The 27,459-nt window shown below is 34.4% G+C and overlaps 1 protein-coding gene and 1 long non-coding RNA gene across 3 annotated transcripts in view; one reads left to right on the forward strand and one right to left on the reverse strand.

Moving 5' to 3' along the window:
- LOC149797738 (uncharacterized) overlaps positions 1-19,033 on the forward strand; it is a 28,104-nt gene extending 9,071 nt beyond the window's left edge. Inside the window, exon 2 of the long non-coding RNA XR_016421873.1 lies at positions 18,800-19,033. This is a non-coding gene — a long non-coding RNA (uncharacterized LOC149797738). The remainder of the gene's footprint in view (positions 1-18,799) is intronic.
- Positions 1-27,459, reverse strand: part of LOC149797737 (rho GTPase-activating protein 7-like) — a 290,132-nt gene that overhangs the window by 162,529 nt on the left and 100,144 nt on the right. The window lies entirely within an intron of this gene.

A 27,459-nucleotide genomic window follows, 5' to 3' on the forward strand; every position in this document is an offset into this window, starting at 1 on the left:
TATTAAAACTTCAAGCCATCAACTTACCTATTACACCTAGTGATGAAAGCACTCCACCGCTTTATTGATGACAATCATTATTAAGTTGAAGGGCCTACTTCAACTCTATTATACTACCACACCCAAAATAAAAACTGGAACTATTTGAATGCACAGGACAGAAAGTCAGGGTAATACATACATGAAGGAGCTTCATAATGAGATGGGCCATGCCGAGTTAAGAAATTAAGAAATTAATGCAAAACTAAATTTTGTTTACATACTTAATGAAATTGTTTAAGAGACAAAAATAGGTTCACTCACCGGTGTGTTGCAAATTGTTTTTGTACTAATTGTAATAGATGAAACATTTGGTAATGACCTAATCTGATGAACATAATAAGTGAATTTATTTATATTGCTCCTGCTGTCTGAAATTGCCATCCATTTACCATTTCAGTGTTACAAATAGCCCCAAAAGTAACTAAACAAGAATCCCTCAAAGGAACCGCTGGTCAACTGTCTGAATTTTTTTCTCTCCAGGAATTAGAGATAAGACCATTGCAACATTTGAACTTGTTATATATATTTATTTGTATTGTCTGTTGACTTTTCTTAATGATTATATGTCATGTACATCTGTATTTTATACTTGGCATTGTCCAAAATCAAGTTGACAGTGTACCTGACCAGTGACATTTATTTTGTAAACAACGTAATAATAAATAAATATCTCTCTATGATTTAAGGATTCAAATATTCAGATCATGATTAATGGTAAAAATGTTACCTGAATTTGAGTTTAAGAAAAAGTCTTGATTCTGACCTTAGAAAATTCCACAATGGAATTTTACCATTATGTTGACAGAGTATTTTCAGATAATGTAATTGTAACCTAGGTCAAGTAGAGGGCTATATAATCCTTTTTACCTAATAATTATTCATTGCTGCATTAAAATCTGAAGCAGAATCAGTCTTATTCTTGTGTTCCATATTTAAATTGGGTGGAATGATTTAATCAAATTACCATTCACTGGAATTGAAACACACTCAATAATATTTTTGGATTAAAACTTTAATTTCGAATTACAGTGGATTCAGACAAGGAAAGTTTGGATTATATAATTGTGATATATCAAAAGACTTAACATACAGCCACAATACATTCCAGTGGCACATCAGCACATTCAAGATTACAGGTATATCAACACAAGCAAATACTGGAATTTATTTGGAATACCACTAGAATTAAGTTGGAACTTCATAAATTTGAACTTGCAATAGAACTTTCAAGATAATTTACTTTTTGATTCACAATACAATAATGGTGGTGTTTATGTTATTTCAGCTAACAAATTGCTACTGTTTGCACAGTTGTTGTAGCTGAGAGCTAATGTGTTGGTAATCATTTCACATTTAAATGGAAGTGTACAAATTTTTATAAGGTCAAAACTTATTTGGTAGCAATTTACATGTATAAATTCTCTGGATATAATTTCCTGTCAGGCAGTGGAGGGGGTGGAGGGAGTGGCTTCCGATATGAATTTATTGAATTTAGTGGGAATTTGCTTTTTATCTCATGTTTAAGCATAGTGAATAATAGTGCACATTTCTCTTAAAAGTGAAGTACCAGTATACTTTATTTATAAGTGAAATGCTAAATTTGCATATGAATGTTACTAATCCTTACTTATGTCACTTATAAGTCACCTATAACTATAGAGAATAGTTAATAAGTTAATAAGTCCTTAATAATTAATCAATATAAGTAGCCAAAGTACAAGTTAATTTCTAAAAGTGACTGCCTGTGATCACTGGCCTGAAAAGGACAAGGCAATTTTGTTGCTAATTTCAAACAGCATAAAAAATTAATATCCCTTTGATTCTGCTGGCAGGGTTATATGGCTTTTATGTTTGAAGTTTGTTGAGATTATATGTGAGCAGAAGTAATTCTGAAAAAATTAAAGACAGCAATGAATTATGCTTAGATTAGCTCAATCAGCATAAAACAATCAACATAGCAGCACCGTTTAAGACCAGCTAGACGTCATAAGAAGTCTCATTTTAGCGAAAACCCAATGTTGATATTACCAACCTCTTAGTGAGTAGTGAGAACAATATTTTCAAGATGGCTGTTGTGGAAGTGTACAACCAGCACTATTTTCATCTAGGACCTACTAAACAATGGGATTATAGTTCGTGTGTCTATATGTGTGTACGTGTGTAAAGTTGCATGGCAATTGTCTAAGTAGCTTAGAAGTAACATTAGCATACCTGTGCTAATGGATGGATAGATGATGGAAAAAAGACCATCCCTATGCTCTTTTGCTCAATGAAAAAAAGAGCTAATGGTTACAGAGCAATATATAGTTTAAAAAGAAACCAAAATGTCAAGTTTGTGAAATCCTGCCAATAACTCGCAGACAAATTATTGGTTTTTCAAGAAAGATGTTACAACTAGACATGCAATTCTGTATTATGAAACAAATTCTTTTATGGGTAGGGCATATGGATGCCTCCTTCTTTTGAAAATAAAAATGTATGTGTTTCAATCAAGTGTTGTTTAATATGAGATATAGCCACTAATGTGCTTACATACCTTTATACCCCAATACCTACCTATATATTTCATAAAAAAGAAATACTTGTAACTAGGCCAATGTATTTCAGAAGACAGATGCACAAAGTAAGTTAATAATAGCCACATACAAAAGGACAAGGTTTCGAGTGTCTTTGTGACACAATAGTGAAATGGATATCATTCACTAGCTGCCAATATTAAGTACTGCATCAACATTTTGTGTGTCCAGGAGTCACGTAATCAATCAGATCTCCTTCAGTCTCAAAGTTTCAGCTAGCATTATAACAGGAAAATTAACATTCGTGTGATATGATAGGATATTACAACTCTCCCTCACTACAATGTGGTAGTCAAGGTTCATAAACACCAACCGCTTTATGTTCAGAACCAAGATATATTGAGAATAACGTAACAGATGGAACCATGTTATAGCGAGCTCTTTCAAATTTGTTAAATATTAAAGAAATGAAAATACAAGACTAAGTTTCACTTTGTTTTCTTTCAGTCCATAATTGTTATATATTAGTATTATTTTTGGTCTTAGGGACCATAGTGGTACTTTGTTATATCTGGAATCACATTATTATGGGGCACATTATAATTGGGGTGGGGGGGGGGGAGATGGAGCTTTCTTTTTGAATTTAAAACAAACAAGATATGTGTCAGTACCATGTGGATGCCTGTCAATGTGAGCCATCTGGAATGCAAAGTTTTAAGTAAAAAACGGAGGTGATGTAGAACACTGTTGGAATATCATAATAACAGCATCGTAATAATTTAAATATAAAAGTCCTTACTAAGCAAAAGCTAAATAATCATGCAACTAAAAGGCAAAATTCTGTGCCAAACAGGGGAGATAACTCGATTAAATTGTGTTGAAATAAGGTGAAAATTTTACCAGACCTAGTTCTTCTTAACAATTTTTACAAAAAGTTATTGAGCGAAAAAGACATGATACAATTGATGGGCAATGTTATAAGTCAAGCAAAAGTCATAACTCTATCGGATTTTGTTGTTGTAGGATGGCAAAATTCTGTCAGGCAAAGGACATAATTCTATCAGATTCTGTAACTGAACTTGACAGTTCTTCTTAATGTAAAAACTCATGCCAAAATTTGTTTAATTCCAAAATGTCCTTACAAAATTATACAGCAAAAGTCAACTTTACTACAGATAAACTATGATGGGATACACAGACATGATAACACTACAAGCAACTCCTTTGATGTGGTGAAAGAATAGAAAACAATCAGGTTAACACTGTGATGAAACCAATTTAGCAACTGACCTTTGAAGCAGACAAGGTTTCACCTTGACAAGTGGCCCATCCCTTTACTGGTATGTTAATCACACCTGGTCCAATTAACAAGTACACTCCCTTAATAATTGCCTCTTATTTGGATTCAGCAAAGAAAAACAACAGTGTTGATGATATATCACCAAATTAATAATGGTAATGGGGACATTTTTTATATTGGTTTTGGTATTTTGGCATCAATGTGACCAACATTAGAATGACTGTATTGAGTGTAACTAAATCTTTTATACCTCAATCAAATTAAATTACAGGTAAATTTAATCAAGAGTAATGGTTGTACTGGATACACTAAGCTATCTGTATTACACCTGGAAGGAAAACACTTTATCCAGAAATATACACTGACTTAGAAATGACCAAGTTTTCACATTTAACTATTATGGTATAAAAAAAATATTCCATCTATGCCCATGAACCAAGTACAATCATTATGCTCATGTAAAACTTTAACTGTAAACCCTATTCTGCCTGTAATAACAAACATACTACTGCGAATGGCACATTTTATGCATGCACAGTGTTTAATCTGAACTGAAATTTTGTTCATGACCTACCTTAAATCTTTCAGTCAATGACCTTGGCTTTTAAACCTTATGCCAGAGTACAAGTCATCCATAAAGTATGGTCTTGGTATTCAATCTAGAGCTAATGTTAATCATGTGGATGCCATTTTTATCTTTTCTGTCAATGAACTTGACCTCTGACCCTGAAGTGACCAGCTTCAACCTTACCCAAAATGAAGGTCATCCACAAATTTGGTAACTGTAGATGATAGAGAACTCGTGTTTTTATTCAGAAACCAATTCTCTTCTTCGTCACAAAATACCAGCACTTTTCAAGGACATTTCAAGGACAAAAATGTTGACTATAATAACCTGTACATGAAATTAAGAAGAATGTTGATTATGGTTTGTAGAGTCCAAATTTATCTGAATTCAGCAAATCGTTCTTAAACAAGAACTAAGAATGTTTTTTTTTTTTTAAAAACTAGGCAGAGGTAAAGACAGGGTGAGATATCTTATCTGCAGAAGTTTGGGAGTAGGTACTCCTATTCACCTCAGTTTATAACTCCTTTGTCAATTTTAAGCAAAATGTATTCTGCATGCATTCCTACTGTAATATTTCATTTCTATATGCTTATCACATTTGTCATGAGACTTAAACGCTATTTTACTCACTGATGTGGCTATGGTAACTTACACTTCAGAATTCTCTAGTTATACTTCTTGTGGGAACTAAGGTCAAATGCAGCTTTAATGCTAATCCAAGCTATTTTGCACCTGGAGCTAGTTTTCTTGTACTTTTACAATGATTACAACTCAATTAAAATTAAAATTAATTAAAACATAATGTTGTAACCTCCCATAAAATATACTTATGTAGGTCTCAATTTTATTCCTAAATTTTTTTCTCAATATCTCAATACATGTGCTATAAAATACAACTTCCTTAAATTTTTAAATAATATTGCACCCCCCAAAAATACAATCCATCATGGATTTTTTTTTACACAATGGCTTGTATCTGAAATTATACGAATTTGAAATTTAATATCTGGTACATTTGAAAAAATATATTTCATCTATGTAGTTAATAATGTCATGGAAACAGACTGCTTTATCACTAATTTAGCAGGAATGGAATTTTCTGGATGACCACAAAATCTTTGTTCATAAATTTTTTTTTACAAAAATGGTTTAATATCTTAAAATTATATATTAAATATTTGGATTTATGCAGTTTAATTTTATCTTTGACATTTTTTTTTATGTGCCATGCAGTATTTGCAGGGCTGATACGAATATCCTATGTGATAATATAGACCCCACATTGTCTTCATGCCTAGAAATTGACACACAACATGTGATCTGTTCTATGTCACTTTGCTGTCTCTGATGGTGTTGTATAAAAAAACTTCTGTCCTGTATTGGCCTTGTGAGGCAACCGTATTCTCCAATTTATGTTCCTTTCAGGTTCCTTGTGCTGGACACCAGATTAGGAATTTATGTTCATTTCACCTATCAGTAGACATATTAATTTCAATTTAATGTCTTCAACATTTTGAGTGACATCTGAATTGCCAATTACATCAATTTCACACAGTGTTAGACAGGAGAATTTCAAACTCTGAAACAGGTAATATATACCCTCAATTGAATTCAGTTCTGTTTAAACAGAAAACATTCACATTTATCTTTTCTGGATTGAATTTTAGGTACACTGTCCCCAAAATCTAACACAAATAGCCTCTGGTATCATTAGGAAACAAAATCAGCAATGAATCACTGATAAATAATTATGGATAGTTGAAAAAAAAGAAGACCGCATTTTCTTTGACCACAATAACTTTGAAATTTTACACCAAAGTGTGGCCAGTTTTGATTGCCAGGTACTAGGTACGGATGTCAGATCTAATGCTCTAAGATTATAAATGAGAAATGAGATGGAAGGGGTTTTTAATGACTTGTTATTCAGAAGGGTACTGTGCTGAAGACCTCGGGTCAATGTGTTTTTTGAATTAAGTACATCCTTAGTAACCCATACCCCAAAGTTGAACTCAAAAATTTCACCAATGGCTGAACTGTAAATAACATGGGTATTCTTGTTATTATGTCACTATAATTTAATGTCAGTGATTCACACTGACCTTTTTCTTGTCGTTTTTTGTGTCTGCACTTTTATCAAAAATAGACACCTATGATGATCAAGCTGGTGAATGACTAATGATAAACTCGGGTAAAGAAATTAAATTTAGCAAAGAAATGGGCTATAAACTATTAGATGTTACAGCTGAAATCACATACCATTTATTGCTGAATTAAATAGACGCATCAAGATTTCATCAGGGTTTAGAAAAGTACAGATAAAACCAATCTATAGCTAAACTTTTTCATGTAGATTTTCTCAGATTTTATCTACAATGCAAAATTCTAATCATTTACATTATTGCAATGAGCGATTTGCTATGCCATTCCCACCCCCTAAGTGACCAGTGATTTCAAAACTATTTCACCAATCAGCAAGTTAGGAATCTAATTACTCCAAACCGGCACAACCAGAAAAATGCAACATTTTATCCAATCAAAGTGCGTGATTGTTTAGAACCCGTTTTTGCAAGTGGTGCAAAAACATTTTCTTCCCAATGATTACAAGAAATATCTTCCTGGAAAGATGATGAAAATGGGTGATTGTGGTTCCCACTGACCCAGTTGAAAGAAACTGTGAATTTTCTAAATATAATTACTCAAGCAAAAAGTAGGACCTGCAAATGATATGCATAGTCTGGGGGCTTACAAATGTTATGCATGGTTTTCCAACTATCAGTTAAGTTTTTTGTATGATTTTATTTAAAAAATTTGGGGACTCTCAAATGAGCATCTTAGACAATTGGTGGTAGCAAAACCTCCTTTTTAATGTATATTGTCAACGAATACAGTAAATTAATATGAATAGAAAATATATCTATCACAGATTCTGACTAGGGCTTAAAAACTTAGTCTTTGAAACAGACCCAGAAAGTCTACCACATCACTCCAATGCTGAAAATTTCATGTAACTGCTGAACTGTGATGTGTCAATTACATGGAAAATGAGCAACTGTGTACTGGATAGCTGTCTTAAGAAACTGACAATGATCTGAGGTCAGGTTTCCAATATCTTTTTACCCTGTGTAAATACCCCAGGCTAATCTGGGTCATATTCATTATCTCTATGTATGTCACTGATAATACAACTTAACAGGATTAAAGATTATAAAAAGGCAGTCATGTGATGAAATAGATACCAACATATAGACTTTAGAGTTTTACTTGTGTCGGTGAAATATAATATTCTTCTATCTTAAACAAGAGAAAATACTAAAGCTAGTACAATTCACCAAGCAAAGGGGCATAACTGGTGCTGGCTTATTGGAGAAGTAATTGCTGTTGTTGATGTTGGCAGGTGATAATAACTGTACCAATTTTACAACCCAAGGTGGGCAGAGATTAAGGTGTAGGGGACTTTGTATTCAGAAATAAATAACAATACCAGCTGTGATTGGTGCATTATGTAAGAGTTGTACTTTCTGTTAGGCTTCAAAAAAAGTTGTGCCTCCTGGCAACATGTGAGATGATGTTAATCCATATCTAGACTCATATTTTGTATTTTTTTATGATGTTTTAAAAATGTGGTACACATGGCTGAAAATGTGTCTGTTGTGACTAGATAACTCTTACCCCTGTCTAGTTCCAGCAGAGTTATCTCTCTTAAATGCAATGGAATACCTGGTTTTGTCGATGTCAAATTGACAGTCTAACATTGTTTTCTATGACGGTGTGTGACATGCATGCTGCGGTAGGATAGAAAGTATATTTATTTCACAAAACATTAGCACTGAGGTCTATGGAAAAACAACTGGTACCATGATACCTGTAGGGAAAAACAGCCTCACATTGTGTCCACAGAAACGCATGTGGGCATATTTATGAACTGTACTAGTTTGGTGTAGGAAAACAAATGGATGATGAACATTTTTGGTCAAATATTGACAGTCTTTTAAGAATAAAATGTATGAAATCTTCAGAAAATAGCACAAGTTGGCTTTGGATGGGGGCTTTTGTAACTATAGCTATGACTTGTCTTGCCTAATGGATTTATGTCTGTGTAGTCAGCTACAAGAGTGGCATACATGCAACAAAATAAGTTATGTAAAGATAATATAGTTGATTTTGGCCAAATAGTGACTATTTTCCCTGCAGAAGATGAAAATCGTACATAAAAAAACAACTATCTTGTTCTTGTAAGGCATGTCATAAACCAGGATAGAGTATATTTATTTCACAAAACATCAGCAATGAGGTCATAGACCATAGGAAAAACAACTACTGTGATAACAGGTATCAGCTGTGAAAATGTAATATGTTACTTGATTTTGACACCGCTCCGGTGACCTAGTGGTTAGAGCATCTGCCTCGGATGTGGGAGGTCACAAGTTCGGACCCCTGGAAAGTCATACCAAAGACTTACAAGAATGGTACTAACAGCTTCCTCGCTTGGCACTCAGCATTAAGAGGTTAGTGTTAGGACTGGTTGGCCTAGTGTCAGGATAATGTGACTGGGTGGGACATCATGTTATATGTCTGCAGCATAATGCCACAGTGCTAGACATCACTATAAACTGCCACACTGCAGACATTGTAGTGATATGACTGAAAAATTGTTAAAGCTACGTTAAAAATCATGCACACACACATACTTCATTTCGTCCAGACAGGTATGTACCATATATACTTGCTTGTGAGTACAACTGCAAAGAATACAGACCATAATGCACTAGCAGATCAGGGTCTGTGTTGTTTTTTACTGTACATATCCCCGTTTATATTTTTTATAAATTTACATTTTTATTATTGAACCTGTAGTTAAATTTCATTTCGATTCCGAAATACATTTATATTCATTCTCCATGACAATGATTTTTCATACACAAAAGTACTTACTCCTAATAAACTGTACAGCACCAGATCTGATGGCATATCATGTATGGGTAGATGTGGGTCTACGCAGTTTGCAACTGGACTTGACTTGGAAATGTTACTCATGCTACAACTTTTTTTACTAAATGAAAATACATGAGCTGCGCTCTCGTAGCGTTGCTGTAACTTTTAATCTATCTTTTTATCTCGGATTTGAAAATTCAGGACTAACAATCTTTTCATCAATTATTCACTGGCCAATTTGTTTTAATGAAATCCGATCTAAATCTTACGAAATGTGCACCAAATGACCAGCACATTTCTGACTGTAAATGCAGTAGATTTCCTTTACAGGTCCATTAACCATGTTCAATTAGCACAAATTCCTGAGTAATTATCTACGATTGAAGATCTCATAATTTAATAGCTTTAAACATCCTTCTGAGATCTGAGCTAACCTTGTATCAATTTATGAGAAACTTTATTCAGAATTAGAAAAAATGTTGACTGTGAAGAAATCACACAAAATAAAGATGATGAAAGGGGACACAGCTTTCACTAACCATCTGTAATTAAGGGATAATTTTGATGAAAAAAATTCAGGAAATGAGTCACTACATATATAACCATATATGTACTCATGGACGAGTCAGGTCAAACAGCAAATAGCCCAGTCCATGATCTACCATTGCACAATGTGCTGGCATATCAGGGTCTGTTTTATTTGATCTAATGACAACTCCAAACAAAACTGCACTGACCCAGATTTCATGTGCATTATGTGATGGCAGATCAGTCTGCGCTATTTGTACCTGGACTTGACTTATAAACAGGTTCATACGACACATGCTTATATTAGTACAAATTTTACAAGAGAAATATGCACTCTTAACTCATTCGGCCATGGAGGTTTTTGTTGTTTTCACCTGAAATCTGAGTAGGAAATACATTTTGGGGGGCTATTTCTGAATACATCCTAATCCATCAACTTTCAACGGATTTTCCATTAGTCTAATGCCTAGTTGTATTCGAAACATTGTTTTCCATTGGTTATTTTGCTTGCACATGAGCAAAATGGTAAAAGTTAGATTTTTTAAATTATTTTTTTTGCTCAACACATTAACCCCTAGCGACAAGTTAACGTGGCAGGAGGTAGTAGCCTACTGCCAAGCTCTGTAGCATCATGGTCACGCATGATACACTAAAGTGGGTGGTATTATAGAAAGGCAGACGGATGTAGCTCTACAGTGATAAAAAATAATCTCGAATATCTAGTTGCACCACAAAAAAGCAGACAGATATAGCTCTACAATGATACCAGATAATCTGGATGTTCTAGTGCACTACAAAATACAGAGGGAAAAGCCAAATTTTTTGGACCCAGTTTTTTCTACCCAAAATTCCCCCGTGGTCGGAATCCGATTTTGTGTCAGGATTTTAGACTTTTTGGTCGCAGATCTAAGGCAAACCGGTATGAACTGCAAACAGATAGATGAACCTTTGCAAAAAGTAGGATAAGATGGGCATTTGGAATAAAGAGTGGTCTCCATACAAAAATAATGGTGCTATTTCGCAAAAAACAAAACAAAACAAAACAAAAAAAACCACTTTTGCCCTTTTGCTTACGCACGAGACAAATAGCCAATGAAAAATGATGTTTCTAACACATCTAGGCAGTATGTTATTGAAAGTTCACCTGGGATTTGGTGTTTTCGGATCTATTCAGAAATAGCTTTCAAAATGTGTTTCCTACTTGATTTTCAGGCGAAAACGACAAAAACATCCAGGGGTTAATGTATTAATGGCTTCAATAATATATAACTGCTAGCCAATTTGCATGATATCCAACTACAAGTGTGATGCTTTGGAAATGTGGGGCCATAATTCCATTCTGTGCAATGCTAGAACCCTAACCCATCATTTTCGTATGGAGACCAATCTTTATTCCAAATGCCCACCTTATCCTACTTTTTGCAAAGGTTCACCTGTCTGTGTGCAGTTCAGATTGGTCTGCCTTAGATCTGAGTCCAAAAGGTCTAAAATCCGGACACAAAATCGCAATACCACCCACTTTGGTGTATCTTAAATGACCTTGATGCTGCAGGCGGGATTGGGGCTGAATGAGGTAAACTATGTAGCAGAAGGAATTACTCATAATACTAAACAAGTAGTTTACTGGGTGGGTCTGAAGGAGTTACCAAAAATGAGTAACCTGAAATAATGCTTTATTTTTTTGTGGGGTGGGGGTGGGGTGAGAAGAGGGCCTAACATACCTGCAGCCTCACAAGTCTATGGAAATCCTCCGAGTTGGCATTATATTTTGTGTCTCTTTTTAATAATAAAAAAGTAACAGATGGAGCATAAGGCAATTATACAAAAATGAAGAAAGTCTAAAGTGAGTTTGCACCAACTGTAAGGTGAGTTTTCCCCAATATGCAAAGACCCCATTACAAATAACCCAAAGCAATGTCCCAAATAATATGTATTAATTTCACATGATCTAAAATGGTCTGAATTTAACACAGAAATTGACTAGCATGTACCAGTCTTACACAAAGAACCTGCACCCTATACAGGTGTTTTGAATCAAGGTCTTGATTACTGTTCAGATGGCAGATTTCATCACATTAAAGCTTTTGTTTGAAACATTAGCAAAATACAACATGAGCTCTAGGTGGAGTGAGCCATTTCCTGGCGATTTTCAGGTAGGTGTGTAATCTTGCCGACATAACGGTCAACCCACAGTGCATAAAACCTGTTGATGAGAATCACCACAAGCTGTCCACCCTTTTCTTTTTCTTTCTCTGTGGTTAATTGTTTGTAGCTCTAGTGCATTTCATTCTAAAATGTTGCCAGCAGGTTGGATGCTCCAAGTGAAACAAAACAATGGAGGTGTCTTTGAGTATGGGTGTGTGGTGATAAATCAATCATCCAAGTGGGAGGTTATTTAGCAAGTTGTAAAATATGCCAGCCTTTAGAACACTAATGGTGTTGCTGGTTTATAAGGTTGACATTGAACTGTAAAGCTAGTAAAATGTATGTAATCTTCAATTTTACATCAATTTTCCAAACTTCCATTATATATGAAATACCAACCTGAAGAATACCATATATACTAGCTTAGAAGACAATTCAAAATACAAAGAACAAAGATCATGATCTGCCGTAGCACTGCTTGCAGATCAAGGTCTATGCTGTTAGTTCTGCTGATTACTCCAAACAAACTGTACAGACCCAGACATGCCAGCACATTATGTGATTGCAGATCTGGGTCTGTGCAGTTTTCCGTGGGACTCATGTTATAGATGAGTATATATGGCATGTATTGATCAGAATCTAAAATAAACTGTAAAACATAAACCACCATGAGGGACTATGTCTGCTCAGTAACCATCTCTATAATCAGGTATTTTGCCACAGGCTAATATTTTATTCTACAATATATTTCAGATGTATTTATAATTTACAGGAAAAATGTTACAAAATCATACTACTTGTTCTGAAAATGACAATTTGAAAATTTTATGAAACAAAAGGACAAAATAGTACATCATACACCTTCTCCACGTTAAACAGCACAATAATAGAACAAACTAGTAGGGTAAGGATTAACATAGAAATAACTGACCAAGACATGATGTCTTGAAGGAAAAATACTCCGCAGAAACTATTTTTCTCTTATCACATTCACCATGGTCTTGACCTTTGACCTTCATCCCTATAGAAAACATAACAGGTTTTTTCTTTACACTAAGCGCCAGCTATTCACAATACAAGGTCAATGATATTGCTCAAGAGCAAAAACTATTATGCAAAATGTTTGGGCGGGGGGGAGGAGGAGTCAAATGATTCTCATCTTTGACCTTTTGAACCCAAATTTAATAACCTCTTTCTTAACTTCATCGCAAGAAGACCTGCACAACTTTGGTTAAGGTACCTGCTCTAGAACTAAACTTGGTATACAAATAAAATTAATTTTTCTTTGTCACAGAGACCTTAACCTTTTACCCTTGGACCTTTGTCTCATGGCAGTTAAAAAATGATTTATTTATTAAAAATCAAAGCATTCATACAATTTATATGAATTGTTCTAAGCTGACCAAATTGGTCATGGGGTCAAAGGTACATGCCTTTACAGATTCTTTACACGTCTTTCTCTGTCCATGTGAGTTTGAGTCTTGGTTTGACAAATGTATGTATGTGAGAAAGCTTGCCAGTACATTCCCTTGGGTAAGTGTTTCTTCCTGGGTCTTGCCTCCATCAAATACTCTGACCACCATGTATAGCCTGTCATGTGCTGGAAAATGGCATTAAACCCCACGAAACCAAAGTAGACTATTTTTTTCTTTACAGTTATAAAAGTATGAACTATTCAAAATTAAAAATTATTTTAAAAAATTAGACAATATTTATCTTCAAATTTTTTTAATCTGATAATATGACCATGCAAGAGGAAGAAAATGAAGCTAAAATGTATACAAACATGAAATACGCCTCTTTATCTACCATTATTTAGCAGACCAAAGTCAACTCTGTTCTTTCTTAGCAAGATATCAAGTAAACCTGATAAAACCAGAGCACATTATTGTATTAAATATATACCATGGCAAACCTGGCTTAACATGCTATTGTAGAATTTGAAAAGATTTCAGTAAATTTTGTATTTTACTCCCTGGTTTGGAACTAATCATTTTTTTTTAGAAATAATTTCAACAGGGTAATTTAAGGACACACTACAAAACAAACTAGAAAAGTCTTAATCATCATGGTGCTTATTGTGCCTATAAGAAAATGTTAAACAACTTGGTGACCAAGATTATCTTAAGTGGTAAACAGTACTTGATTTTATGGCTTTAGCTGAGGAGTGATCAAATCAAACATCATCATGAAAATGTAAGCAATTTAAAAAAAATAAACATGCACCATATTCAATAACGAGACATAGCTCATGAAATTCAATATTAAAGACGTACATTTCTTTGTACAATAGGATATTTCATTTAAGTCCCAAATTTATCATACCCATATAAAAATCGAGTCCAACTTCTAACACCACAGACCCCCGATCTTCCAGTGCATAATACACCTCAAGATCTGTGTCTGTGCAGTTTGCAGTTTGCAGTTGGACTTGACTTGCAAGTGAGTAAAGATTTAATTTATTTTTCTGCCAAGATAGTAGGAATAAAACTTTAACAATTTCGTTGTTGTTGGGGGTGGGGGTGGTGATACCATATATATTTACTTGTAAGTCAAGTCCAACCACACAAATGCACAGAACCAGATCTGCTATCTCATTAAATGTACAGGTACCAGCAGATCTAGGTCTATGCAGTTATAAGGACTAATCAGGAAAAGAAACATGATAGACCCTGATCTGCTAGAACAGACATACAGTGGTGCTTAAGATTAATCATAATTTAGAACGTAAATTTAAAAAATAAGTTTTTTAAAAAGTTAAAAAGTTTCTTATAGTTGTTCACCTATGCTGTCAGCTGATATAACGTAAAATATATTTAAAAAAATTCAATGTAAACGTGATCAGCCCCGTAAATATTATTGTATGTGAAAAATAAATGTATGAACCTTCTTGCTACCAGCCTGAAGCTTCTCCATTGCACTGCGTTAAATGCTGGATTATGCAGTGGATAATCACTAGGATTAAGATGAGATGATCTCAACAGATTAGAGGGATCAACCATAAAGCATTTCACTTTAATCAGGACAAATGTTTTCATCATATAAAAGTCCCCTGGAAGCCTGTCAAAGCCAGAAAAATGCACAGCTGGATTGGAGCTCTAATTTGAGACCTCTCTAAACCTAGTGAGGCATTCTGAGGTATTCAAGAATCTGACGTGATCTGGTGACAATAATTCTGCCGTGTCAAATACAACTTTTGCAGATACGTGCTGAGTAGATTTCAACAAATACAGTGAAAGAAAAAAAGCGATTCTCTATATAACAATCAGGTTCTATATTGTTAAATGGGTCACCAGTAACCAATGCATCTATATTCATAAAATGCTGAATTTGCTTTTTTCTTTGGAGGGTGTAATTTGAAATAAATAATTCTCATGTAGAATGTAGTGAAATGTTTCCCCTAGCAAACGATATTATGTTCAATAAATGGAAACAAAGAATAAACTTTTATCTGATTTGAAGCTCCAAAACCTGCAGTCTCATATCAAAGGGGTATTGTTGCTTTGAATTATTTGGAGAATATTTACTTTAGAAAGACAGAACACGTGCTATATAATATACAGTACAAAAAAAAGCTCTTTTGAGTCAAGTGCAAAGGAATCCTATCTTGGCAAGCTTAGCAAATATTGCAGTTCAAATATTGGTAAATTTTCACACAAGCTAACAATAACCTGGGTTTATCAATCAACACTGTATACCATACATATTAATTTATAAGTTCAGTCCCACTATAATCTGCAAAATGCACTGGCAGAACTGGGTCTATGCAGTCTGTATTTAGTAATCAATAGAACAAACAACACTATGATCTGCTAGTGTATTATGCAAACAGCTCATCAGGGTCTATGTTGGTTGCAGTTGTGCTACACTTTGAAATGAGTACATATGGTATCTTTTGTGTTCCGGAAGCAAATTTTATACACAACATTCTTTGTAGTCGGTGGGGGGGGGGGGGGAGAATGACCATTAGCAAGTTTTGTGTGCTTTTTTGTGTGTGGAAAGCTGGTAAAACATCTGAACAGCGTGGAACAGAAATTGATATCTTGTTATGTGTGTAGATTATAAAACCTTTTTCAGGTTGCCAGATATCAAACTATGGTCATTTTATATAATATGACACTGTAGTTTCTAGAATAATCAAACCTTACAGAAAGTTAAACAGTGTCGTATTATATAAAATTAACGAAAAATGACCAATACAGACAAATGGTTACTTGACAGAGGTTTGCTTTTACAATAATAAACAGGTGTCTGTTTAAGGAAGGTGACTGATTCAGCCAAATGACTGAGGGCAGGTATGAGTGTACATGTAAAAATAATTCAAGGTATTATTAACAATGCTAATTCATAGATACATATTTTTAGGTAAAAGTACTTTTCAGATCTTTTGCAAAAACATTATCATTTTTCTCTAGCACTTAGACCATGTACAATGATCAATGATATTTACTAAGAGTGGATATTGGTAAAATGCCAACATTTGTGTCAACTTCTCTCGAAATTTAGTTAGGTTCTTCACCTTTCTGAAGAAGTATAATTGGCTTCAATGAGTTTAAAATCACACGCATTTTGAAATAAAATTAACATATATCTGAGATGTCCTTTTCTGACATCAAAAAACTATCTCCTACATTTGTGACATAACAAATGTCCCCCACTTTTAAAGAGATCAAAACAAGTGTGCAGAAATGGCCAACGCGGTCTACAATTTTCTCATAAAGCAGGATTCCAATGTCAATCCAGGCACTTGAGGGAGATTTGCAAGTCCCAGCAGGAAAATACTTATGTCTAGCTATATTAAAATGCACCCACAGGTTAAAATGTTCTAAAGCTCTTCAGCTTTGTTTGATAAAACTAGCTTACATATGTTACAACTTTGCCAACCTGCACAAGTACCAACGAGCCTCACCCCCCCCATCCATTTTTTAAGCATACTTTAGATAGGTTTTTGAGCACTAACTACTTTTTTCATCTTTGATGATGTGCACGCATTTAACAAAATTAGCATTCTGAAAGTGATCAATATTGAATGACTCGAATCTAGCACGAACTTGAAGTGTTTAATATTGAGAGAGGCTATGTCCAAATTTGTCGAGTTACACTGTGTTAACTTTCGTAATCATATAATCAACATTATAAAAGATTTACAGAGCAAAAAAAGAGAAGAAAGAAAAGCAAGAGTCTATTGAAGGGACAGATGCTCTACTGGGTGAAAAGAAATTCCAGGAATTCAAGACAAGACCATTTCTTCCTTTTACCAGTTGAGTGTTAAAAGCATCTTGGATGTTCTTCAGCAATACCAAGATTTTCAAATTATCTGCTGTTGCGGGCATATTGGATTGCCAGCTTGGCACCATTTTCAATTCTGACAAAGTAGAAATCTTTTGGTGAAAATCCCATGTCATAATGATCATCCATTCAGGGGGAGTAGTGACAAGAAGAATTTTCAGACAGTTGTCATGGCAGCCATATTGGATGTATGACTTGCATTTTTAAAAATTAGAACATGATATCATGAGAAGGAATAATTCAGGTTCATTCATATGTTCAACTGATGAAAGGTACAAGTTAAAAATGCATCTATAAAAAAAAATTCCATAAATTTTTACGAACATAGACTCTTCCAAATAAATGTAAACATCAAGTACTAGAAGAGAAAATACAAAAGGTGAAGATGCTCCAACATTTCGTAAAATGTATATAAAACAAAACACAAAGATAATTTTAAAAAAATCCATGAAATAGTGGGTAAAAATTGTATTACATAAACCAGATTCCTTCCAAACGTTCAAGCTCATGGGGAAGGTACCGTCACATCACAATCAAGTTCCTTAACCAAGTCTACATTATAAAACTTGAATCTCAATGGTCAGAAGTTGATAAAACAAGACAAACCTTTCCTCTCTGTATTAGGATAGGTGCTATAACATAGATATAATTTTTGTAATGCATTTTGTTATTGTTTTAAAATCCGTGCAATAATAGTCAGTTGTATACAGAATAAATCCACTAGTTCTGATTTGGTGGACTATGTTCCATAGCTCAGATTGGCAGGACAACTTCCTAAACTTTTGTCAACTGTTCCACAATCTCCTAGATTCCATTTTAACAGCCTATATGGGACTGATGCCATGAAAACAAAGATTGGAAAAGAATATATAACTTAACACATGAAGCTATGTGTAAGGTCAAGGTCAACATAATTCAAAGCCATAAAACCACTTACAAGGTCAAGGTTAACACAATTCAAGCATCAGGAAACTTGTAACAAATACAATAAAGATGTCAGTACAAATTCCTGAGAAGAGCTTCGAACATAGGTTCCTTGACATGATTTTAGAAACGTGGGTGTCAAACTGATACGTTTGGTTTGTGATAAAGAATTTAATATTGATTATTGTTCCAGTGTCTATCTGAATATGTGACAAGAGTGCCTATTACAAGAAACTGGTTCAGACTTTGATCTGATAACCTACATTCTCAAAAACATATTAGTTTTACTTCCAATTTTGACATTTTTGTCAACTAATTTCCCGTTATGATATTGTGGTATGCAAACAAACTGGATTTAGAAACACATGCCTCCATGCTGAGCGTAAGAGCTAATCAATCAGAAATTTTGGTCAAGTGATGGACAAATAAGGTTTTCCACATTACAAGGTTTACACACAATTTTGCATAATCTGTTGTTTCATTCCAAATAAGTCTTCATTTATGGCCCGCCCACATGATCATTATGGAGTAAAATTTAACTTACTTTTGTTTCAGGAATGGGATAGCTCAGTTGACAGAGTATGTGACTCGCAGCCAGTGGGTCTGGAGTTAAAACCCTGGTGCTGACAGAATGATTCTAATAACCATGTGGAAGGCAATTTACCTCAGTGCCGATGGACAGAACTGTTCTTTGTGACAAAAATAGATAACAGCTAATGTAACTTATTGAAAATAAAAAGTCACTTTATTATTATTATCGTAACACTTGAATGTGGTGATAATATTAAATTTGTTATTTTCATTGTGAAGACAGCAAGCAACAAAGGATCGATACTGATTCTATCTTCCTTCTGGCAGAAGGAATCATCTTTTAATTTCAGCACAGACTGCCAACCCAATTCTCTTTGCTAGACACTTGTAACGTCTATACACTACCTACAGTATTTACTGGCAAGAATGGAAAGGGGTTACAGGGTGGCAGAGTTGTCACATTTACTGATCACTGCCATCTCACTTCTCTTGATGTGGGTTCGAGTCTTGGGCTTGGTTAATGTGGTTATGTGAGAAAGCTTACCAGTAGCTTCCCTTGTGTCGGTGGTTCTTCTCAAGGTTTTCCTTCATAAGATATAATAGTCACCATGGATGTGAAGACAATATAGTTTGGTGAACTCCCATGTTTACCTTGGAAAAAGAGCATGTACTGTCTATAAAACTATTTTTTAAAAGTTGGACCGGAGTTCTTAATTAAACTTATAAGCTTAATATATTAGTTCAGCCATACCTGGTTTTATTTACCATTAAATTATTTCGCTAAAAAGGTTAATCACAGTATATCTTTTCAGAGACGCATTAAATGACCTTCTTCAATGAAAAAATGGGGTCCATGGTGGTGGCCGAGTTGTCATGGGCATTAGCCTTTAAAGATCACTCAGACATTCATCTCACTGGTCACCACATTGGTTTGAATCTCAGCTTGACCAATGTGGGCATGTGAGAAATCTTTCCACGTGTCAGTGGGTCTTACAGGATTTTTTCTCGGTCAAAATATGCTGGCCATCAAGTGTAGCCTATGATGTGCTGAAATCTGTCATTAAGCAAACCAGTATGTATGTTGTTGTTGTTGTTATAGGGTTTAACGCCATTTTTTCAGCACATGATAGGCTATACATAGCGGCCAGTATTAATGGTGGAGGAAAACCCTGGAAGAACCACCGACCCACAAGAAGCTACTGGCAAGCTTTCTCACTATGTATGTATGTATGTATGTATGTATGTGTGTGTGTGTGTGTATATGTATGTATGTATGTATAATACTATTCTAATTTGCGAATTAAACATAAAATAAATTGACAAATGAAGAACTGTAAATTAATCTTAAGAGATCCAAATATATGTATATATGAAGCATTACAAAACAAAATAAAAGGTAAAAATATACAATCCTAAAATAAAAGGCTAATTTGGTTTGTTATATAAATAGCATTATCCCATCAAATTCACATTAAAATAAAGTTTACTCATATGGTAAAAGTCATATACTTGACAATACATACCACTAACTGAAAACACTTACTTGTATCTTTCTTACAGTAAGCCCACTGAGCATGCATTGTACAGTTTTTCAATCTTACCCTGGAAAAGCTTTTCATACATTCAGTTTTGTCAATCAACAGTTTGCACAAATTGGGAAAGGGCAAATAATCTAGATGACTATTATCATGTGGCAATTACACCATGCATTTGTATAAGATGGAAATGGTTTTATCATCAAGACTTGACTATAATCATGTGGCAGTTATACTATGCGTTTAAGATGGGAACGGTTTTATCAATACGGCTTGACTGTAATCATGTGGCAATTACACTATGCATTTGTACAAGATAGAACGGTTTTCACATCAAGGCTTGACTGTAATCATGTGGCAATTACACTAAGCATTTGTACAAGATGGAACGGTTTTATCATCAAGACTTGACTATAATCATGTGGCAATTATACTATGCATTTGTTCAAGATGGGAACGGTTTTATCATCACGGCTTGACTGTAATCATGTGGCAATTACACTATGCATTTGTTCAAGATGGGAACAGTTTTATCATCAAGACTTGACTGTAATCATGTGGCAATTACACTATGCATTTGTACAAGATAGAACGGTTTTCGCATCAAGGCTTGACTGTAATCATGTGGCAATTACACTATGCATTTGTACAAGATGGAAATGGTTTTATCATCAAGACTTGACTGTAATCATGTGGCAATTACACTAAGCATTTGTACAAGATGGAACGGTTTTATCATCAAGACTTGACTATAATCATGTGGCAATTACACTAAGCATTTGTACAAGATGGGAATGGTTTTATCAAGACTTGACTATAATCATGTGGCAATTACACTAAGCATTTGTTCAAGATGGGAACGGTTTTATCATCAAGACTTGACTATAATCATGTGGCAATTACACTGCATTTGTACAAGATGGGAACGGTTTTATCATCAAGACTTGACTGTAATCATGTGGCAATTACACTATGCATTTGTTCAAGATGGGAACAGTTTTATCATCAAGGCTTGACTATAATCATGTGGCAATTACACTAAGCATTTGTACAAGATGGGAATGGTTTTATCATCAAGACTTGACTATAATCATGTGGCAATTACACTAAGCATTTGTTCAAGATGGGAACGGTTTTATCATCAAGACTTGACTATAATCATGTGGCAATTACACTGCATTTGTACAAGATGGGAACGGTTTTATCATCAAGACTTGACTGTAATCATGTGGCAATTACACTATGCATTTGTTCAAGATGGGAACAGTTTTATCATCAAGGCTTGGCTGTAATCATGTGGCAATTACACTATGTGTTTGTTTAAGATGGGAACAGTTTTATCATCAAGACTTGACTGTGATCATGTGGCAATTACACTATGCATTTGTTCAAGATGGGAACAGTTTTATCATCAAGGCTTGGCTGTAATCATGTGGCAATTACACTATGCATTTGTACAAGATGGAACGGTTTTATCATCAAGACTTGACTATAATCATGTGGCAATTACACTATGCATTTGTACAAGATGGGAATGGTTTTATCATCAAGGCTTGGCTGTAATCATGTGGCAATTACACTAAGCATTTGTACAAGATGGGAACAGTTTTATCATCAAGACTTGACTATAATCATGTGGCAATTACACTGCATTTGTACAAGATGGGAATGGTTTTATCATCAAGACTTGACTATAATCATGTGGCAATTACACTATGCATTTGTACAAGATGGGAATGGTTTTCTCATCAAGACTTGACTGTAATCATCAAACAATCACACAATGTATATGTACAAGCTGGGATTAGTCTTTTCATCAAGACTGGATTTAATCATTAAGCAATTACACTACACATTTGTACCAGACAGAAACAGTCTGATCATCAAGAAAGACTAGTTATCAAGCAATTACACAATGCATTTGTATAAGTTGGGAATGGTTTTGTCATTAACATTGGATTTAATCATCAAGCAATTACACTATATATTTGTACAAAAAGTTGGGAATAGGTTTTATTAGCAAGAATGGACTGTAATCATCAAGCAATTGCACTATATATCTGCACAAGTCTGAAATGGTCTTATGAATACTGGATTTAATCATCAAGCAATTGCAATATATATCTGTACAAGTTTGAAATGGTCTCATGAAGATCGGATTTAATCATCAAACAATTACACTATATATTTGTACAAGTAGGGAATATGTTTTAGCAGCAAGAATGGTCTGTAATCATCAAGCAATAACACATAATTGTACAAATTGGGAATAGTTTTGTCATTAAGACTGACTTTAATCTTTAAGCAATTACACTATGTATTTGTAACAAGTTAGAAGTAGGTCTTACCATCAAGACTGGACTGTAATCATCAAGCAATTACACATATTTGAACAAGTTTGGAATGGTTTTGTCATTTAGACTGAATTTAATCTTTAAGCAATTATACTATGTATTTGTACAAGTTAGAAATAGGTCTTATCATCAAGACTGGACTGTAATCATCAAGCAATTACTCTAGATATTTGTACAAGCTGGGAATGGTCTAATTATGAAAATCAGACTTTAATCAAGCACTTGCACTGTGTATACTTTTTTTCCAAGGACAAAAACAAAAAACTGTAGACCATAATTTTTGAAAATCATTCCACTCTTACATTATCACTGACCAATGCCTGCCTGAAGATTATTTGTATATTTGCCATTTATTAGTGACGCAACAGTCCCATCATGATGATAATCAGTCCCACCATGACGATAACCATTCTCTCATTTCTATCATACAGTGAAATGTGTCTATAAAGTCCAACTTCTTTCTACAGTGAATTACCTGTCTATAACTTTAACTTCTTTCCATCATACAGTGAAATCTGTCTATAAAGGCCAACTTCTTTCAATCATACAGTGAAACAACTTCTTCTATCATACAGTGAAACCCATCTATGAAGTCCAACTTCTTTCTATTATACAGTGAAACGTGTCAAGGAAGTCCAACTTCTTCTATCATAAAGTGAAACCTGTCTAAAAAGTTAACTTGAAGGATATGATAACTTGGCCTTCTTTGGACAAATATCCTTTTGTAAAGGTGATACCTGTAATTGATCTAAACATAGTAAACAAAGGGCTCCCTAAAACATAGTCCCATTTTTAAAGCAGTCATCCATTAGATGGAGGTATTCACCCAAGGAAATTTTCAGTGCAAAACTGGTTACCTATTGTATTTAGAACACAGATGGGAAAATTTAACAATCACTATAAAGGAAAACATTAATCTGGAAGATTCTCTCCTCTGAACTCTCAGTTCTTGGTAATTAATCTCCTTCATGAGTGTTGTTTGCCATAAAGTAGAGCCTGATTATTACAGTGATTTCACTACCGTATGTAGCTATTAAAAATATGCACCTTCCAAGACTGAACTCTGAAGAGGTCAGGAACATAAACACCACAAAGACTTCTACTCTTGATATATTTCTCACAAACAAAATTACCCTGGTGGTTCCTGGGAAGAAGAATACCACATAAACTTACTTATTAGACAGATCCAATAGCAAATTGCATAGACTAGCATCTGCTGTTGCACAATGTGCCAGCAGATCTGGGTCTATGCAGTTGTTTTTTTTCATAGGTCAGTAATCAGTTGAACACAGATCCTGATCTGTTGGCACATTATGCAATGGCAGATCAGGGTTTATGTTTTTACTTGGATCCAATTTATAAGTGAGTATATATGGAACAGGCAACAACACTCTATAGTACATATATGTTAAGAACATGTTTCACGCTAACTTTGAAAACTTATCAAATGAAAATAGCTTTGTTGGGCTACTCAAGACTGAATACTTTAAAAATGTCATATAAACCCTTTTCTACTTTCATGCTCATTTCCAATCTCCATTTAAAGTAAATCTGTCATGTAAAGAACACATCTCTGTACAAACGTGAATATTAACTCTAAAGACGTGTCACCATTGTATTGTTTTTCAAAGAAACTTCCAATCACGATCATTCAACTAATTACCATACATTTTCTCTATTTGTTTCTTATAATATATCAACTGAAAAACACTAGGGCCATATAAAAAAAACAGCCACTAGGAGATAAAATACAATCACAATAATGGGTTTATGTTTATTTAATCTGGCAAGAGAAATGCAAAAATAAACTTAGTGAACCTAATCTTGTAAGAAATGTTTCTGTACAAAGTGGTAAAGTTTACAAGATTCTACCACCATTACTATCAAAACGGCTAACACCTTTACAAAAGCTAGATTTTGATCCCTACTTATTTAATCAATGTTATCATTTTAGCAGTGTTATTGCTTTGTTACATGTACAAGTTTCAGACTGGTACTCGGAAAAATTTATACTAGGAATATGATGTATATATTTGTATTTGTAGGAGGACCAGTCATTATGGATTTTGTTCTTGCACCAAACCATCAATTGTGAGACTTAACGAATAAGATTCTGTCCATAAGGCAACAGGAAAATGAAACCTAGCAGACACATAAATGAATTTAAGTAATGATGAAAATGTTATTTCATGAAATTAAGTGTGTGTGTGTGTGTGTGTGTGTGTGTGTGTGTGTGTGTGTGTGTATGATTAGGATTTGTTAACGTAGCTTTAAAAAAATTTCAGTCCTATCGCTATGATGTCTGCATTGTGGCAGTTTATAGTGATGTCTAGCATTGGACCATCATGCTGCAAACATGTAGCATGATGTCCCACCCACCCACCCAGTCACATTATCCTGACACCAGGCCGACCAGTCCTAACACTAACCTCTTAATGCTGAGTGCCAAGCGAGGTAGTTGTTAGTACCATTTTTTGTAAGTCCTTGGTATGACTCAGCTGGGGATTGAACCCACGACCTCCTGCTTTCCGAGGCGGACACTCTAACCACTAGGCCACCGGAGTGGTGAAATTAAGTAATGGTGAAATTGTGATTCCATGAATTTATGGTAACGAGGAAAATGTTATCTCATGAGTTTAAGTAATGATGAAAATATTATTTCATGAATTTAAGTAACACAGAAAATGTTATTCCATGAAATTAAGTAATAATGAAAATGTTATTCCATGAAATTAAGTAATGATGAATATCTTATTCCATGTGTTCAAGTAATGATGAAAATTTTATTCTGTGAATTTTGGCAATGGATAAAAATGTTATCCCATGAATCTGTGCAATGATGAATAAGTTATTCCATGGATGTATTACGCAAATATAAGTAATGATAAAGATGTTATTCCATGAATTTAAGTAAAGGCAAAAATGTTGTAAGGTGAATATATATATTTTCTTGCAAAAGTGCAAAAACGAATAAACATGAAAATGAAGAAAATTACCATACCTGTCTAATTCTCTTCTGTGGACATGTGACGGTAGTATACAGTACTGACAGGGGTTTAAACTTCAAAAGGTAGCACAAGCCATCCATGGTGCCAATGAATTCTCTTCAATCACATTACTGCCAAATCGCATAACCTTCCTATTTTCATAACACTTTCACAACGTCACAAAGCACTGATTTTCTTTAAAAGATATTGTTTAAAACTGCAGTTAAATTTCCATAAACCTTAAGTCAGACACATAAAAAATGAGAGGGAGATTGGTATCTGTGTTGTCCCTTTCAGCACAGTTGAATAATGTCCAGAAAGTTAATTAGGTTTTGTTCTGCACCTGATGACAATCATGATAAGGTAACCAATGAGCCATGTCCAGGAGGTGTCATCTCTTTTAGGAAAAGATCTTTTGCTGATGACCTCACACTATGACACACAATATAAACTTTAGTTCACTCCAAATATCACACTGCTGTCCTCAAATGATCTTTTCTTAATGAAGAGAAGATAACTTGAAGCAATGTCATGTTTCATGCAGTGGTTATTCATTTCTGTTGACAGACATGTCTTTGCAATGATGGTCCAAATTAACATTCCTTTCATCTCATAATCCACAAAAAAGTGATCAAGCTTATTTTGTGTGATCTCTGTTAAGCATTTTTTCTTTTTAAAAATCAAACCAGTGTCTGTACAAAGTTGGATCAGAATTACCTGACCATTAAAATTCCATCATCACTAAACATGGTCATAAAAGTAAATCTATAAAAAAAAATGTGATGAAATGACACAATTCTTTTTCAGTGGGATTCAAATGAAAGAGAAACAATTATGATGCAATACAGCTATATGAACATAAAACACTTAAGTTCTGGTGTGTATCTCCAGTGTGCAAGACGTCACATGCGATCACCTTCTACAAAGAACATGTTCCTCAATGTTTCAACATGGTCCCCTCACATGTAGTTCATACATGTCCAACTAAACTCTGAAAATTTCACATCCAAGTTTATACTGTAAGAGTGTACAACATGATGATAAGGCAAAATGCCAGCGATCAAAATGAGTCGCACTGAGTTTCTAACACTGACTTGGAATGATAAGTGATACTGGAGACAAAGTAATGCCTTAATTCCCTTTGATCTACCTACGGTCAGCCTGTTATGTTTGGGAGTATGAGTAATGTGCTGTGATCGATCACCAAAAGGCGGTCAAACTTTTGGAATGTCCCATGTCAATACAGAACCAAGAATTTTTACCTGGTGCTGGGCCAGGCCATAGGTATTATATAGGGGTGGTTGGTTGGCCTTTGAGACCCTGTTATTTATTTTTTAAGTTAAATTTAGTGACTGGTGTAAACCATTTACCTGTCAGCCCATGGCTAATGTCTGCACATCCATTTTTTAAACTATTGTGCAAGAAGAAATAACAGCCATCATTAAAGCGAATTTTGACAGGTAGATAAAGGTGTGATCTCACCTTGATTAGGGCAGAATAAATCATCAGTTCAGAGAGTTGCACAATATTACAATCTAAATACAAAAAATCAACAAGCCACAGACACAAAGCTCTCCAAGTACATAGGATACAGGCAAGTCCTTTAGAATCTCCCAACAAATACTGTAATACAACCAATTAAAAAGAAGTATTTCTTTCCACAGGCTCAATATTACAGGCAATTGATGGCCAATAAATTACTATCTGTCATGTATCATTACAAATGTGCTACCAGCAAACATTGTAAATGAGGGATAACAGGAACATGTTAGACTCATTTGGGAGACTATAATGACTGTGATAGGGAT

Source organism: Sinohyriopsis cumingii, chromosome 6 (genome assembly GCF_028554795.1).
Source record: "Sinohyriopsis cumingii isolate HCF-2022 chromosome 6, ASM2855479v2, whole genome shotgun sequence".
NCBI lineage: Eukaryota > Metazoa > Mollusca > Bivalvia > Unionida > Unionidae > Sinohyriopsis > Sinohyriopsis cumingii.